General features: G+C 48.9%; 1 long non-coding RNA gene across 9 annotated transcripts in view; it reads left to right on the top strand.

Annotated features, from left to right (window-relative positions):
* LOC146207653 (uncharacterized) overlaps window positions 1-16,912 on the top strand; it is a 194,386-nt gene that overhangs the window by 99,904 nt on the left and 77,570 nt on the right. For all 9 annotated transcript variants that reach the window (XR_014704038.1, XR_014704042.1, XR_014704044.1 and 6 more), the window contains one exon: window positions 11,376-11,441. This is a non-coding gene — a long non-coding RNA (uncharacterized LOC146207653). The remainder of the gene's footprint in view (window positions 1-11,375; window positions 11,442-16,912) is intronic.

Below are 16,912 nucleotides of genomic sequence, written 5' to 3'. Positions count from 1 at the left end.
AACATAAATACCCAAGAAAGCGGAAGGTTGGACAGCCGTCGTCGTAGCCCTGTTGGGAGAGCACTGGACGCGATATTCAGAAGTCGTGGGTTCGACTGTCACCATCTGTGCGTTGTTTTTCCTCCTGCTTTGGTTTTATCTTTTTTTCTCCCTAAAATCATCACAGGACAAATTCTGGTCATGATTGACTACAAAGGACTAAAAATAAAAGAAAAATTGATAATATCCCCCTACGTTCGGGCCTTGGACTCGTAGACTGTTGGCTGCTTTAAATTGTATCATAACGAGTCCTTCATTTCCCCTTCAGTTGTCTGCTATATATATACATATATATATTCGCATTTGCATAGACGACGTCGAAAAGGCGCGGCTTTTTCTGCTTCTGCCAGCTGCGATTACCGCGATCTAAAGGAAACAGGAGGTCCCGGCATCCTTCAACCAATATGCAATGCAGGCATATTGTCCTATTTCTTTTTTGCTTCCGATTTGTCCCGTAACCACTTCCTTTAAGCTACAGCTTAACAATGGCCTGCTATAGTCGTAGCTATAGGTATTACTGTAGCAGGCTATTGCTAATATTTAAAACAAAGAATGTAAATCCGGAAATGTTATCCTGGCCAACAATTCTCCAGCATATATTCCCTCAAAGAAATAAAGTCAGAAACAGTGGCGTTGCAGGGACTATTCGCAACGGACGCTGAGGTCGTCTTCTCCCTCTCCCCAGCAAGCACGACACGTATTCAAAAGGAACCGGGTTCAATGTTCTGCTGGTGCGTACAGCGTTGGTACGGGGGTCCGAACCTGTCACGAAGCAATATACTCCATCCAAAAGGAACCAACAACAAAACAACAAAGAGAGAATAGCAAAGTATAGTGGCGAAGTAATTTATAATCCCATAAAACCACGCATTCGAAAGGGAAAGAAAAGAGTATTTTTCAACCCTCAAGTTCGGTGCGCGTCGCCGCGCCCTCCCTCCTCCCTCTACGGGGCAGTCGTCGTCTCTCGCCATGTCTCTGATCGTCGAAGCGACGCGCTCAGCTAGAGACGCTTGCGAGTCAAGTCACGTCGCCGAGTCGTTTTCGGGAAAATGAGGCGGCTTCCTTTCTTCTCCCTAACACTAGCGTAGCGAAGGGAGACGAAGGCCGCCTCGGAAATGTCCACACGCTGTCCGGAGCAAAGCACGCGCCAGACAAGGAAGAAGAGATTTTCAGATTTTATTTTCTTTACGTCTTTCTCGGTCATCACGGGAATTTTTTTAACTTACTGCCTTCTTTTTTTTCTCTCGACGCAACGCTCTTCACACTGCTTGTTCGCAGGCAGCCCAAGAAGGGCACCAGCTCGAGCCTGTTGTTTTGGTACAGCGTGCCGGCGTTTTGTGTGTGCGCAGACGCGCGTTCCACACGTGCGTGTGTACTCGCGCGAATTGGATTCGACTGTTATTTTGTTTACGATCAAACTCTCTTGGCGGATATCCCTCTGTTCCAATGCTGAGGCAAAAAGAAAGCGGCACTTGCGAATGAGCTGGTTCCTACACTTTGTTTTCACTTGTGTGAATAAGTGTGCACGAAGGAATACGATGATAAAGTCCATGCGATGTCGTCGTGATATCGAATGACGAGACACGTTTAAAACAAACTGGAACGCCAAGGAGAGTGGACACAGAAGGCAAGGGAGAGGGGATGGGAGATTAAGGTTGAGATGGGAAAGTGAAGCTTTTCACACATGAAAGCGCCAGTATATTTGTGAAAAAAAAAAACATTGCAAAAAATTATTTCTCTTTTTTTCTTATGGTGTGCCCATCTTGGACTCGAAGCTTCATTTCGCCTGGGGTGAAAATTTGCCTTCCAATAAAGCGTGACAAGTTGCTTGAGCGCGCCCACTCATCACTATACATATATGCATATCGTAGACATATATGTCACAGGTTTCCTACAATCGTCACTCTTATCCTCCACGTGAAGGAAATTAAACTCACATAGCCCATCTCTCTCCCTATCATTGTGAAATAAGCCCAGCACATTTAGTTGTCTGTGCGTCCTTTAGACTGCCTACACTTTCTGAACTGCGTATAAACTATAATGTTATTATAAGCAGCCCGGCTCTCACTTTGGTCTTAGTTCCTAGTGTCTTCCTTTCCAGGAAAAAAAAATAAAATGTTAGCACTTAAGTGAATGTGACGCACACAATGAAGAATTTCAAAGCGAGACACCATGGCTAACAGGCGCGGTGGCTGGTCCGCAGATCTTTATATATTTTTGGCACAAGCATGTGTAAGTATGCGGAAGAGGGCGCATGCGTAAATGAGCGTGAACTTATATAAAGTATTTCCTTACTGTGATCAGTGCTTTGCAGCGTCGGTGAATAACAAGGCGAAGGTGTCTTTCACTGGGCCGCTTTCATCATCATCATTAGCCTGACTATACCCACTGCAGGGCGAAGGCCTCTCCCATATTTCTCCAATTAACCCGGTTCTGTGCTAGCTGCATCCACTTGACCCCTGCGAACTTCTTAACCTCATCCGCCCACCTAACTTTCTGCCGCTCCCTGCTGCGATTTCCTTCCCTTGGAATCCAGTTTGTTAACCTAAGCGACCATTGGTTATCCTCTCTTGCACTGGGCCGCTTTATTGGTATTCTTCTCCCAGACTTTTACCACTGTGCAAAGCAATACGAATGAACCGGAGAAGGAAACCTGTCTCACTCTGACTTATTATCTGCATGCAGCGTGCAATTTTCGACCATATACTGCAGTTCGCGACTATGGAGCTGTGACAACCAAAGTGAATCTTGATGAATTGTACGGGACACAGAAGACAGAAATAACCGCAACAGTAATAACTTTAGTGATTGGAAGGGCACGACTTGCGTCATCGGAGCACCCGATCATGTAAAATCGGCTCTTCGAATACTGCTCTATTGTGGCGTTATGAAAGGAATTAAGGTGGTTAACTAACTTTTTGACGGGAGAAGAACAACATATAAACTTTTATTTGCATTACATACACTAGTTTTGAGGCATATAGCGCAGACAGACGTATCCAAAGACGAAAGAGTGCACGAAGTCACATCATGAGAGCAGGTCCATCTGTCCGGAGTCAAATCCACACACCCTTAGCCCATTCTAAAAAGAAGGTGGGAAGGATATACGCAGTCGCAGCCACCACAAGTGTCCTCCTTACGGAAACAGAGCATGAAAATTCCACTCATGTCATTTTTGAAGCAATAGTTAAGGGCCCCGTGTCACAGAAAAGCCGGTGTCAGCGTTGTGGTTATAACGCGAAAATCAGAAGAAAGCAAAGAAACAATAAAAGTATCGAGAAAACCTGGGGAGGCGAACACGGTTCCCTCGCAGTGCGACTTGAGCACGCAACCCCTCCGCCTCAGAACCGCATTATTTTTCCCCGTAAAAAGGGTGGACGTAATGTATACATTGCCTTATGACTTTCAGCTAATGTTTAAGTGCGTCATTAAAAATAAACTAATTACGGAAGTAATAGTCAAGCGAGTAGCAAATAACACTTTACCGCTTTGCTTACCTGCGATGCGGCGCTCGCTGGAAAATTTCTTTGATCATACGGGGCTGACGCAACAGATGGCGCGAGCTGCCGCCCAGTTCAAAGCCTTATACATCCATCCATCGTCTTCAAAGCATACTGAAGCTTAAGCATCCTCCATTTTGTTTTCTTTTGTGGTTCCTTGTACATGCATGAGATCAAGACATCGAATAGCAAGTATGCTCTCCTACATTGAGGTTCTCGTGACTGTATACTTTTGCGGAGGTTGTACATGGGACTGATCAATGTGGACTCCTAGAGAACGCGATCTCTATATAATATCTGTACCTGACGCAGCGATAGCGGACTCGCAGTGAGTGGACCTGTGAACGAAGCTATCTTTTCGGGTGGAAAACTCTGAGAAAGATAATCACCTGCATGCCCATACTGGTATGGTGCTGTTGCTTCTACCATTGCTCATTTAAGATGTCATGAGGAGTTATGATTTGGTAGCGACAGTACTTAACGTTTGAATGCTGTTGTTCAGTGGCAAAGTCCAAGTTTTTGGGAAAGCGGTTTAAGGTCTTAGACATTAGTAGTCTTGCATGTATAGTGCTCTTCTAACGCCTGTATAGGATGTGTAACCACTGATATGGGAGCAGAAGAGATATCCTGGATGTCCCTGTGCGTCCTAGGTGCACTGGAGGGGGGAGGGGGGGGGGGGGGGGGCATAGCATAAGCTTCCCTTAGTTTTACGGCACCGCTGAACTCGCAATTTTTGTGCGAAGTGCGTCTTGTTCGCTGTTGGTTAAATAAGTGAATAAACCGTTATAGACGCCCCTAGAATGGTTTGCGCAAACGATAGGCAACTGGGAGAAGGAAAGGTGAACGGGAAAGCTTAAATTTACGCGTGCACGCAACTTCTCAAATCTACCCGGCACAACGCACATACACTTCAAAAGTCAAAGTCATACACAATTCAAAAATATCTAAAGTCAACTGAGTTGTCAGAATCGCCAGTCCTTTAAAACCCAATCATGACTCCGTCATAGAATAATTAAAAAAGGTTCACCAGCCACGTTTAATCTCGAGGCAGATTAACCGCTCGTGGCGAAGTGTAAACTACAGTGGTTAAAAATATTCTTTTTTCTCGTATCTGCAAGTCCTTCCGCTACCAAAGCGGGATTACCAACAGAAGCATGGCATATATGGACCCTCGTGAAAGACGCAGCATTGCTCTGGAGCAGAGCTCGCTAGGCCTTGCGTTACAGCGGTACTCTGCTTCGAACAGAGGAGTAGCGAGAAATTTTTACGTTGGAAGGAAGTGATAAAGCGCACTTGGCAACCGGTGCGCGAAGACGACGCGTGCGGCAAGAACATGTCTCGCTCGATCGATCTCTCTCTGCTACGGCCAACTACGGCGGCCTCTGCGGTAGTGGCAGCGGTGACGGTGTGACGAGGATGAGGAGAGGAAGAGAGAGAAAGAGATGGGAGCGAGATGCGGCCAAAGCTGTCGCACACCTCGCAGGGGCGTCATCAGCTGTCGCACAGGCGCGCGCGCGCTCGCGCGCAGCGGCCCCATCAGATTCGCGCGCTCTACTTTTGTGCTCGGTTGGAAGGGAGGGGACGGCGGCTGCTTTGCCTGGCTCGCCGACGCGGCCACACGTGTGGCTTGCGACGGGGACGGCAGCGGCCGCATTTTTCCAGCTCGTCTCCACGTTTCTTCTTTAGCCCCGGTACCTTTCTTTTACTGTTATTACTGTTTAACACAGCGCCATTTCTTTCCCGGCGTAACGTCTGTCGCCCAGTCTCAACTCAGCTTCGAATGATTCCCCATGACGCCGAAGGGCTGCCTGTTGTGAACGCGTCTTTTTGTGGAGCGCGGTGCCGCCGCCTAGAGATTGGCTGCACGACATTGAAATGAAAATGAAAAAATAAGTAAGTTCCATATTTTCTTGAATTTCTTGAAATAAATTTAAATTATTTGCCTCAAAATAAGTTCCTCAATGGTTTGATCGGCAGGCGCATGAGGTATAGAACCTATTCACGGCATGAACAGCGAAGTTGGCCTCACACCTTATTCTGCTGCAGTGGTTATCATCCGAGCTATCATTTAACCACCCAGAGATGATTACAGCTTTAACGGTGCTTTGGAGCGCAATCATCTCAAAAGACATGCAGCTTCAAGCAGTCCAGCTAGTTCTATAGGATATACGAGTATGTAGTACGTGCGGTCCGTTTCACTTACTGTATTGAGTGTTTGTTAACAGTTCAGCTAGGATTTTTACTGTGTAAGCGGTATCAGTGCCATTAGGTGAAAGTGCTGACATGTCTCTGCGGGAGCGCTGAGTGAAGCCTCTGGCATCTATAGCGAGACGAGTGTGAGAACAGTCGCGGACGAGGGGCTTAATGGGTTATCTGCATAGGCGGAGGTAAAGAAGGGTTTGCAGCGGGTGCTGCTAGTACACAGCGCGGAGAGAGTTAAATAGGGGCCAAAAGCGAGCCTGCATTCCACTGGCTTTCGTACGTGCACCTAGGGAAGCGTGTGTAATGCAACAAATGAAAATTTATAAAAATTAGTGAAACGTACTGCCAGCAAAAGTAAAGCAAAATTAATTCTCACAACTATAACGAAATTATCAAGGCTATTTTCAGAACAGGAATAGTGCAGAACGCGTGGATGAAAGGGTCACATATGCACGCGTATCCCCCCCCCCCCACACACCACACACACACGCACACCATGCCCACAAGAGACACACAGAGAGAAGGGAGTGTTCCCACACGTGCAAACCTAAGCTTCCACTGATTGCTTCATTGATTCTGTTTGATAGCAGCAGCGGGATCTTGCAACCGCAAAAGCGTCACTGCGCAAACAGCCCCGAGAGCGAGTCCAAAGGGGCCATTGATAGCCTGCCGGCTCTTTGGAGAGCAGGCAATAACGCCCCATCGGACGACTACAGAGGCAATCAGGGTCAACCCATCCGCGCCGCCACGCGAGGAGAGAGGCCCGGGCAGTCGTGCACGCCACTGACCGTCGCCACCGCTGTCCTCGTCGTATATCCCGTAGTGGGCAAGGAAATGGACGCTCTCGGGTGTTTAATTTCCTCTTCACGGAAGCCATCCACATCCGGAGTCCCTCCATCTGTTTACGTCCCCTCGTCTCTCCCCAAAAAAAGGACCAACACCGCGGTCAGCGCAAACAAACGGCGCGGTGGCAGCAGCGGGAAGCTGTGGCCACTGCTGGCGCCCCCACAGTAGTGATGACCGACCCCACTGCTCCCGCCGGTTCGGCTTTTTCTTCCCGTCTGTCCCTTTCTTTCCTTTTGCACGTGCTCTCTATCCATGTGTGCCACGGAAGCCGCCGAGAGATCGGGGAGCAGCAACTGCTGCCGGCTGTATCGGCTCCGGTTTGAGCGATGAGATGAGAGACGACCATTGTTTGACCACCTCTTGGCCTGTCCGCGCGGTTTCAGATAGCATCCCCTGTCCCCTCACCCTGCGCACAGACAAACACGCACCCGCTTAACAGGCCTAAACGATGACCGAGGGAGTTCACTCGCAGTAGCGCATAGACTGGAAGAGCCACAGACTCTGTGCAGCTAGAAATACAAAATCTAGTTGCCAACACATGAAATTGTCCGGAATTTCTTTGTCATATGAGGAATTCATTGTATATTTGATAGAATGCGACGGCGCAGAAGCTTCATCGGGAAAAAACGTTCAGTGACCGGCGTTTTCGACAAAAAATTCGCACATTGGTCGAGGGGGCATGTGAGGTCATGAAACAAAATGACATTGCCGAACGCGGTGGCGGGATCGGTGGCAGTCAACAACAGCGGAGCTTGGTTGTGCGCAGATGTGTCGACAGCTCCGCATATCATGTTAGAACGTAGCCAGAATCAATTGCGTGCATCTCTACCGCCGTGCAAAATTGTCGAAAGCAGAGAGGCAGACCATGGAAGTATGGCGGTTGGATGTATTGACAAGCTCAATACGCAGCGATCAGCAATGACGGAGGAGAATCAGGCCGCCGAGTGGCTTTAACACTTTAGCGATATCGCATTCTCTGCACGTAATGTATTTAAGTGTCCCCTCGACATTAACGATAATTGCACGAGGGATATTATTCTACGAATGCTCTAGGCATCATAGTGGGTCGCGTAGGAAAACTTGCACGCTCATTAGCTGACTAAAGTCGGCATTGCACGGGTAAGCTTAAACCTAGCAGACCAAGAAATGGGTGTTCTCTTTAATGTACTATTTGTGCGCATGTATTTCATGCCGGCTGAGGTGTGTGCGTATGCGGTGAGGATGCGTAATGTATAGTGAAGCCTTGAATATATGAGGGTCCACTGTATAGGGTGCTGCCTGAATGCGAGTGTGCGAGTTCAGGGTGTCAGGTGTAGCTTGGCTGCGAGTTCAGGGCGTCAGGAGCAATTTGATCTGTATGAGGGGTACAGTTTGCCTGTGAATGCGGGATGCAGATACAAGGCTCTGCGGTTCACGGTGAATGTTAGTATGATGTGCGGCACAGATGTCCATGTCGCTGGTTTGCCCCGCCTAGGGTGAAGATTTCGGTAATTAATTGTGCAGGCTTTCGCAACACAGGTTGAAGTACTACGTTGCACGATACATGCACTGAAACCAACTTGCAATAGAGCCGATTCGTATGGAACGTTACAGGTGTCGTTATCTGTGTAACGCAGCCTTCTCGTGTATTGCCTGGCGCAGTGCAATAGCTTCTTGCTGCTACATTTCCTGAATTTCCCCACGAAAAACATGCACGACGTCGCTGCAGCGAACATTCAGCCGGTAACAAATGTCTTGATCGTCTTGAGTGCAAGTGCTGAGTTAGTTTATTTCGCTTATGGTTGTCTATCTACACTGGTCCAGACTAGCAGCAGCATGTTGCAACCGTGTCACTCTTTAACAGAGTACGTCCACTCTGTAACACTGAATGTGCCCTCAAAGTATACACGGCCTCGAAATACGAAGCATCAGTAACAGACAGGGAACCGGAACAGGAAGGATACAGCCGCCAGCGACTCTACAGGGGCCATTTCTTTTTGTGTGTGGATTTGTTTCAGTAGTGCTTGCTTTTCTGACCATGCTCATTTAAGCTGTCTAGCTGTAGCAGCCCGTTCTCTTCTAAGGCACATGCATATGCGCAACCTGCATACGCCTATCATATTCGATAAGTCCATTGTCGAACAGATGGGGCGAAGATGAACCAACTGCGCAGAAGTGCCACGGTTCGAGCTTCGAGCTTTTAATGCTCGAGCAGAGTTCGAGCTTTTAATGCCTAAGTGCGCAAGCTTAGCAGCCTGTCTGAACTCGTATTGTTCGAAGCCAGCCGCTGATTGCTGCGTGAGGCGCGTCTGAATGGTGATTCAGACTCTTTCTTTTAACTTGACTTCTAACTTGAATAAAGTGTTTGGCACATGATTCTAACCTGGCTCAATGTCCAGAGCGTCTACAATTGTAAGGTGCAGCGTGCTGGCACACAAGTGGGATCCTAACAAGCTTACGTACAGACAGTTTTCACTACTTCACACTGAAGTAACAAAGGATGTTGTGGCTTGCATCTGATAAGCTCGGGCGGGAAGAAACCCGCCGGAGCAGATTAAAGGCCAGACATTTCTCAAAAGAAGTGAGTGCGGAATCTCGCAGCTATATCGCGGCAGCAGGCCACCTCTCGTGTTAAACTGTAACACACAACTCTCACTGTACATCGCACGATACCGTCTTTATCAACTTCCATCTGTGCTCAAACGCTATCGCAAGTCCTACTCGATTTAACTATAGTTATAACCTTACCGTATTTAAACCAGTTCACGAGCTAGAGTTCTAAGTCGGTGCATTTACTGCGTTCGCCAGGAGGATATTGTTGGCCAACAGCGCCACGGAACTGACGCAAACTGAAACTAATTATTGGACTTGGCTTCTTTCAAGTGTAAAAAGCGATGCAGTTTTCGGTACGTCGGGGCGGAACAGTAAATTTACCATTTCGTCCTATATTGTGCATCAAAATATGGCTTCAGTCCGATCTCTGTAAATGATCGTAAGGGAAGCAATAAATTTCATTTTTAGAACAACAACAAAAAGAACTTCTGAAATCAAAAGTCCAAAACAGCGCTAGTAACGAGATTACTTAGTGAGTTTCTTCTCAGGTAGCTATACAAGAACCACAAATGTCAGGCAACTCTCCCTTGCTGCGTATTTTATTGGTGAGTTTATCAGATGCAAATTGTGAGCTCTCTCCCTTTGGTTGCGCGCCATAATTAGTGAGAAGATAACAATCGCTGCTCTTTTTATGTCCGCGCATGCATCATTCTGTTTTGTTTTCTTTTGCTTCACACGGCTGACCAAAAGCTTGGCCAGAACGGCTCTTGTCGGGACCGAACAAAAGCCCCGGTGTGAGCATGGCTTCGAAAGAAACAAAGTGGTCGGAAAAACAAAAGCGATCTCGCGGTCACCCTCCCTTGTGTTCTTCATCGAAAGGCGATCTCCCGGGGTAATGGTATTCTAATCATGCCCAGGCGTCGTTAAAATAATTAAGCTCCCCTCCCGATACTGTCACATCACGAGAGAAACCTGCGACAAAAGGCGGCGAGAGGAGCGCGCGAGCGAAGGGGAAACGCGGGCGACGCCTTCAGCTACAGCCAGCGATGGAGACGGGCAAGCTTCATGCGCGATTTGTTTCTCTGCGTCGTGCTGCGCATTCATATGCGGACATCTGCGGTGAATACATTTACCCCCGTGAGGATTCGCCGTTACACCAGCAGTGTGAGAGGCGGTAGCTAGTCTGAGTGGTGCTCGCTCGGTGATGGAGGAGGGTTTAGTGAGAAAGAGAGTCGCACAATCATGCAGAGAGATACGGAGAAGGGGACAGCACTGAGCAAGGTTATAGTGGCGAGGCGTTATTTCGAAAGCGGGAGCGCGCGACCTGCGGAGGTCCGGGGGCTCGGCTTTGTACATAAGTTATAATCCCATGCCGCGAGCATGCAGAGGCAATTCCCGCGCAAGCGTGCGCAGCGTCCGCGGTTTGTTTCTGATTGCTCCGACGCCAGCGCTTGCGCACGGTAACGGTGTAGAGCGGGTTTGAGTGAGTGACTTGCATTTGCGGTCAGTTTCGAGCGACGCGGCTTTTATTATTATTTCTTTTTTAGCGTTAGTTGGTGTTCTGCATTTATTTCGTTCGCTGCCGGCGCTTAGGCGCGTGTCTGCGTAGGAGTGTGGGTCCTGAATGTTCAATGAGCCTCATCTATTCTGCTGTGGTGCTCGTAATGACGATTTCGTTCTCTCTATTTCCGCGTTCCATTCCGTTTCTGGGTCCGTGACTTCTCTCGTCCGGCCTTTAATTGAGTCTAGGTGGACTCTCATGTTGCTCTAAAGCTTTCAGTACAATGAGGTCATGAGATAACACCGTTTTTTTTAATGATTCCGTCGCCAGGAGGACAACACTAATTACTGAAGCGAAAGCTACGCGCTTGTGTGTGTGCGCGCCCGTGCATGTTCGCGCGTACGTGTGTGTGTGTGTGGGGGGGGGGGGGGGAGAGTATTCTGTGCAGCACTGCATGCGGAATTGGCCTGCGCTTGATCAGTTTTGTAGAGTCACTTGAAACGGCAGCGAGGGCATTCAACGGCTACAACGAGAAATGCTTTTGGCTCGCAGCATGCAGAAGAATGCACGCTTCGTTCTGTTTTTTTGTGGACTGAAAACTCAGTAAAGAATGTTGTTCGAAACTATTTAGATTTCTTCCTTCTTACTGAACTGTCGTCACCTACAATGTAACTGCGAGCTCAAACGTCGACCTTTTCTTCAATATCCAAGCCAGCTGGCGGGGAAATATTCTTAAACGTTTCGCTTTGTTTCAGGGGAAGCTGCAGGGCACGTTCTACGGAAAAGATCGCCTCGAGTGCGGCACCATTTCATCGCAAGAAGTGAGTGTATTCCTGTACTTGGTTTAGCGACATATGCATGCCATAAAGAGGCTCTCAAATTCTTTCCAGCTTCTCTTTACCAACACTAGGTCAAAACAGTGCTTCAGATAATAGCTAGTTGTCATTTACAGGCACGATGTGTGAAGTTTGGCAGAAGCGATAAGCATTAGCATATGTAATGACCTCTGCAAGTCGTTAAAATTAGTAAATGCGTGCAGATGATATCGGCCTGCAAGGTAGTCGAGAGAGCAAGAAAACGGTGACAACAGAACCCGATGCGTAACATGTCTCATTAAAAAAAAAAAAAACAATGGGTGTCAAGGCAGATTTAAAAAAAAAATTACGTGCTTATTGGTATGAAGAATGTCTAACTGGAAATGCTGCACACTAAAGCGGTGTCATTAAAAGCAGCAACAGTAGGCACCCAAATTGTAGACGACACGTCCTTGATCATAAAAGCGAACGGCTATACTCTTCACTGATCAAACATAGACAATAAAAACTACGGGAGCACAGCTAAGATGGTCCTTGTTTTTGTGCGTTATATTTTGCGAGCAAAAACAACGCCGCCAAGCTTTTAGTTATTCTAACTGTTTACTGATAGGCATTCTCTCTGACAAATGGTCGCTTCTGATCTAGAAATCCTAGCTTGAATTAAGCAATGCACTGCAGCTTGTTGAAGACTTGTTTTCGAGAAAGGCACCAGTTCAACGCACAGTTACGTTGCGTCTGTCTTCCTACTTGCGTGTCTCGTCGGCAAGGCTGCTTCTGGCGGGTAAAACGCGAGGTCGTTTGCGTTAACCGCGTCGTCTCGCGGGATGAAGGGCAGGGTTCCCGTAATAACGAGAAGCCCCAAGCATGGACGCGCGCGCGCGCGCAAGCATATAACGGGCCGAACGGGCGCCGGCGGTAGCGGCCATCTTTCATGCGGTCTCGCCCGCGGTCCGGCCCCCTCATTAGACGAAGGGAAGGCGGCACTCTGCCGCCGTAGTCCGCAACCACGAGCCCGCCGCCACGCAGATCGGTGACGGCGGTCGGTCGCGGCTGGCGGGCGGGCGTTTGTGCAGTGCCTCGTTTGGCGCGTAGGAAAGAAAGAGAGAGAGAGAGAGAGATGGGGGGAAGGAGGGGGAGACAGAGATAGGGAGCAGGCGCGTTTGTCGCGTACCGCCATCTGTTTCGCCGTCAGTGACAGCCGACGCACTGCACTGCTACTCCACCCAATGCGGACCCCCGTGACATTCCCCCTTCCATCGCCTACCCCCTTATACGCCGGTCCCCCCTGTTACCGATATCAACTTTCTGTGGCACGCAAGACGTGGTCAGTGCGTGAAGCTTTTGCTCCAGACCGCGTCACCGAGTCAAGAAGCATCACACGTATCTGAAAGCACTTTTCAGTTGAGATTAGTAGTAAAATGCAAGTAAATACAAAATGTAGTTTCTGCACCTGTAAACATCTTGCCAAAGAAATACTTATGAAGGGAAGATGTACAAAGTCGCGAAAATTTAGACGTGTGTGTGTGTGTGTGTGTGTGTGTGTGTGTGTGTGTGTGTGTGTGTGTGTGTGTGTGTGTGTGTGTGTGTGTGTGTGCGTGCGTGCGTGCGTGCGTGCGTGCGTGCGTGTGCGTGTGCGTGTGCGTGTGCGTGTGCGTGTGCGTGTGTGTGTGTGTGTGTGTGTGTGTGTGTGTGTGTGTGTGTGTGTGTGTGTGTGTGTGTGTGTGTGTGTGTGTGTGTGTGTGTGTGTGTGTGTGTGTGTGTGTGTGTGTGTGTGTGTGTGTGTGCGTGCGTGCGCGCGCGCGCGCGCGCGCGAAAAGTGCTGAGAATGAAATTTTTGAAGCCGCTCGTTTCCTTTACTCTCGATTCTTTTCTTTTAATGAAAAATCCGCGCCTCTCTAGAGCAGTGGTTCCAAATTTTGTTCCACTTACTGTGAAGTTTCTAGTTATAGCATCACGGTACTACAATTCCGGGTTGCAACTCTATAATATTGGTAAAAAGTGAAGTAGAATGTGTCAGAAGTGGCCTAGGACGAGTCTTCCGCGGTCGACCCTTTTTACGTCACAAGAACCACTTCGAGGTAAGAGAGCATAGCTGTCTCTTGTGGGATGTAACCAAGACCCAGTCTAAAAAAAAAAAAAAAAAAAGTAAAGAACAAGTCGGCAGATTTTTCCAAAACACGCCCTTATAGTTATTTCCTGATTTCCCCTTCAACCCTTATTCAGTGCTCTTTCATACATGTGGAGCCATCTCCTTTCTCTCGTTCTACCCTGGATCCTGCTAAGCGTATCTTGAAGGCTTCACAGTTCTGTCGGCCAAGAGAGCTGTGGTTGCGGTGGGAGAATGTAGGAGACGTGGTATGGTCGTGCAAATCGGAGAAGACCAGTCATCACCATAACAATGGTGGCGATCACTACGGGTCAAGCGCAGATTTTGGATGCCGGAACCCAATGCGGCTGTTACCAGACCATCGCAAGTCTGGTGGGTTTGAATCAGCCGCTTATTCCGTGTGCATTTGCGCGTTTTTGGTGGTAATATTGACGCCCTTCTCAGGAAATGTGAGCGGCCTCGGAGTCGACGAAGTTTTACAGCCTGTCCACATTCTTCACGTCGCTTTGAAGAAAAAGGCGGCCTCGCAAACCGTGGCCCTCGACCGCCCATCGGCATTTTTTTTTTCTCAGTTCATGTATTAAGAATGAAAAAAAAATGAGGCCATACCTTGCGGTAAACCGCTCGACAAGGGCTACTTGAAAACCGTAAGCTTGTCGGGAGACGCCAGCAAAGAAGCGGCGGTACGCCAGTGAATGCGTATGCAAAATCTTGAGGTCGGACAATCCTGGACGCCTTCTTCGATTCGGTCAGAGGACAAGACGCTGTGGAGGAACGAGAAGGACAAGGCGCGCTCCTCCCGCGGTGTATTTACATTCGAAAAGGATCTCACAGGAGGAAGGGACTGGGCTCTTCTTCCATCTTGCCAGTTCCGCCGAGGAGCGGAGAGGGGGCTCTTGGAAACCGATAGCCTCCACTTTGTTCGCTAGCGCCCACAAAGTGCGTCAGCCACGTGGTGTGGGCAGTACATGCCACTTCAAGCCCGTCTTTCGCTTCGCCCTCCTTTCGCTCTCTGATCGTCAAATTTCAGTCGTTTTTCCGCCTGGTTACTTCTCTGTGTCAGCTTTGATTCTGACCTTGCACACGCCTCCTCACGCCCCTCAGGCACCCTACTCAACCAGGGCAACGCACCACCGCCTTGCAACCTCGCACGCTGTATGCTTCGCTTTCTGCCCAATAAATATAGCGCTTAATTACCGGGGCTGGTTTGGTTTAGCATTATTTTGCGGTGTTTAATGAAGACGAGTGACTAACTGTAGTGCAGGAGCCGTTAACCTGTACCTCACCGGGTCCTATATAGCTCTTGAATTTTTCGCCACTTTTCTGGGCGTCTAGGCAACTCGTTCAGCCAGAACTATTTATCGAAAAAACAAGAGCAAGAAGAAATGGATATAAAGTAGGAGTGATTACGATACTCCCTAATACGAAATTTGAACTACACAAGCGTTTTTGCTATATATTGAGGCACGAAATTTGAGAGCTGCTTCTATATATATGCTTCTATCTATATGTGTATATATACAGTTACAGAGCACTCTTTGTTTCCTCAAGAGACAAAAAGAATTCCTCTTTTGAGAAATTTTCTTTATCTCGGGCCTCTCTTTCGCTCGATTACAGAGACACAGACCTATGACGCAGCTAAACCGCGTAATGAGCGCATAAGAACTGTACTCTAAAAACAAGAACGTACACGAAGGGAGCGTTGATCAGGCGACGGTCTGTTTGCTGTCCGATATGAAAGAAAATATTGGTAAGAAGCTAATATCTTCATATTACCTGCTGGTCCTTAATTTCACCATAGGTATTTTCGTCGTTGAAGAAACAGTGCTGATTGCACGTTGACCAAAACATAACGTGCGGCACTGCCCAGTATTTTAAATTCAAATAACGTGCATGATGCATAACACGGTGAATATGAGAGAGCGCGAGAAGCACGAACGCTTCGAATATGTCATACGTACTTCTGGGGCGGGGTTCAAATCGTGCCAAGCGTTTTGCTTCCCCTTTCTGCACCCGCCGTCACCCCACCCTTCCTTCATCCTCGGAGATCTGCGAGGATACTCTGGAGCAAGGAACGGAGAGGATGTGTGGGAGTTCCTTTCGGGAGCCATGCATACAAGTAGTGAATCGGCGAGGCATCTACTATAGACTCGCGGCAGTAGGCCCGAAACCACGGATTAAAATTCGCTGCGGTTATGCGTTTTTCCAGCCCCCCGCGGTTCACCAGTGTTCTACTCCCACCCATCTCTCCCTTCTCCCTTTCTTCCCATACTCCAGGCCGAGTTCCGGGAGCTTTTGTCGACAGCAGGAGGCGAGAGCCGCGGAACGCGACGCGCTCGTTGCCTGCAGCCGCAGCTTTTGTGAACTCCGCGCACCTATCCTTCACGCGCGAGCCCCTGCGGCGAGCTGTTTGCGAAAGGCGTTGCCTCCTCCTTTCCCCTCCAGAGCATAATTCCCTGCACAACCTACCTACGTAGTGCTGACACCGGGGTGTATAGCGTTCAGCGCGACGTTTGTCGACACCATTTTGATGCTAAGTAGCCCAGGCTGGCGCCGCCGACGGCGCGGCACGCTTTCATACGCCGTTCCAACCTCCCTCCCTATTCCCACTGCCCTTAGTTTCTTTGTACTCTGCAACGCGTTGAGACGAAGCGGCAGTTGGTATACGCATACACGCATTGCGCGCGGTGGCCTAAACCATAAAGGGACATCCTCCTTCTTCCCCGGCGTTCTTGCGTTTGGCCCAGTGAATCAATCGCCAGTTCATGATAGAGTTCTAATCGTTTCTCTCTCGCCCAAAGCAAGAACCGTGGAGTGACGATCTGCTTATGTTGCTGTACATTGGATCAGGGGGGGGGGGGGGGGGGGGGGGGTTGTAAGAGGGAGGAGACGCTTAGTACACGATAGGTTCCGCTCCACGCCGGTTGGTTCCTGTCTGGTTTGTTCCTTTAGTTCCCTCATTCTAAGGCTGCACAGGCCTGTCGCATCGGAACAAACAGAAAACTAAGATGAAAGAAGCTGTTCAGCACACGCGAGAAACGGCAACAACGCCATACAACGCTCATACGTCATGTGTGAAAGCAGGAACCTTTGAGCGTTTTGTGCGAGAGTAGCTTCGTATGGTGGCTGGCAAGGTGAGGCTTTGCGGGCAATACCACGGTGCACAGACCACCGTGCTCGTTGCATGTGTGTGGGTGCTGGCAGCCTAATGTGCATATGAAAGAAAAGGGGTCGTTTTTCGTTTTTGTTACGAGCGTGTGTGTGTGTGTGTGGTGGGGCATGGAACAGCTGACGGAAGAGCGATTTCGGCCCATAAGCCTTGGGCCATGCATGCCCCGCGTTGCAAGTCCGTTGCGTTTCGTGTTGTGTG

Source organism: Amblyomma maculatum, chromosome 1 (assembly GCF_055883805.1).
Source record: "Amblyomma maculatum isolate TAMU_Amacu chromosome 1, ASM5588380v1, whole genome shotgun sequence".
Taxonomy (NCBI): Eukaryota; Metazoa; Arthropoda; class Arachnida; order Ixodida; family Ixodidae; genus Amblyomma; species Amblyomma maculatum.
This window is presented reverse-complemented; position numbering and strand designations above follow the sequence as displayed.